Below are 1,642 nucleotides of genomic sequence, written 5' to 3' on the forward strand. Positions count from 1 at the left end.
CAGTGAGAAATGGCGCTTCCCCTTCTTCCTTTTCTTCCCTTTTTCCCTCCGAATCTCTGGTGGCTTTGCCCCAACAGCTGCCCTGAGGGACAGCTCAGCTGCTCTCCACTGGCTCTCAGTGCCCTGCTCCATCCCTGCCACAGCCTGAGGCCCTGGATGCCGTGGGAAGGGTGTCCTGGGCAGGTGGAGCAGCTGTCCACCATCGGCTGAATCCCCTCCCTCCCGTGCTGCCCACGTTGCTGGGGATGCAGCCCAGGACAGGGGTGCTTTCTGGGCTGGTGCAGGGAGAGGTGTCCTCTGACTCTTATCCCCACCTGTCAGCCCAGCAATCCTGTATCTGTAGGGTCTGTAGGTCATCTCTAGGCTCTCTGAGGAGCTGGCCAGGCTCAAACACAGCTGAAGGAAGCTGGAACCCTCTGCTCGGACCCCTCTTACAGCTGCTTTCCTGCCCTAAATCCTCTTTTCTAGTTCCCCCAGGATGTGACAGATTGCAGTCACCTTGTGCCCAGGCAGGACAGAGAGGTCGGGTCTGGGGAGACGGAGCTCTGTGGGGACAGGACAGGGAATGAGAAGGCGTAGAGGGCTTTGACATGGTGCCAGGAGCACCAGGATCTCTGTGAAGCCACCAACTGGCTCAGGCAGAGGTGAAGATGGTCCCCACCTCCAGGGCAAGAAGAACCCTACCCATCATGTGGACATGGAAGCCAAGTGGCTGCATTCATCCCAGTGTGCCCCTGGATCATGTGACCCCATGAGAAGGGAAAACAGCACATCCCTCACCTGCATACCCCCACCATGGCCATACTCCTATTGCCAGGTAGCCCTCACAGCCACATCCCCATGGCTATGGCCTGATGGCCCTGGGCCTGTAACTGTATCCCCATGTCCCTGCACCATAGTCATGGTCCCCTCACCCTCCATGCATGTCTTTCTGCTCCTCTGTGGCTGCTGTTTCTGAGATTAAAAGCTACATTTCCTTTGTGTGCAGCAGGGAATAGAAACTTGTGCCAAGAGGGGCCAAGGCTGCAGTGCAGGGCGGCGGAACAGAGCACCAAGCACTGGGCAGCGGCAGCAGGCACCGGGCAGCAGCAGCAGCTCCAGGCAGGGGTCTCCCCACAGTGCCCATCATGGCCCTCAAGCAGCCAAAGGAGTGAGTGGGTCTAGGGGGTGTCACTGGGGGTTTGCGGGGGGACACAGGGCATGGCTGGAGCATTCCGGGGTCATGGGGAGCTGTTGGTGGGGCGGGGGCTCAAGGGGTGGTGGGGAGAGCTGAAGGGTGACTGAGGGAGGTGGGGACAGCGGCAGTCAGGGCTCACAGGAATGGAGTTTCAGGGGTTGCTGGATGTCTTGGTTTTGACTGGGAGAGAGAATTTTCTCCCCAGAAGCTGGTCCAGCCCAGTGTTTGGGATTCAGAGTGAGAACAACGTTGGTAACGCATGAGTTGGAGCCCAGTCGCGCTCACTCCAAGTCAAGGACTTTTTGGTGCCCCGTGCTCTGCCAGCGAGGGGGGAGCATGGCCAGGAGAGCTGACCCCAACTGGCCAGAGGGATATTCCGGACCACAGAACCTCCTGCCCAGTACAGACACTGGGAGGGGGTTGGCCGGGAGCCGCCGATCGCTGCTGGGGGAGGGGCTGGGGCTT

Source organism: Corvus brachyrhynchos, unplaced genomic scaffold (genome assembly GCF_000691975.1).
Source record: "Corvus brachyrhynchos isolate BGI_N302 unplaced genomic scaffold, ASM69197v1 scaffold427, whole genome shotgun sequence".
NCBI lineage: Eukaryota > Metazoa > Chordata > Aves > Passeriformes > Corvidae > Corvus > Corvus brachyrhynchos.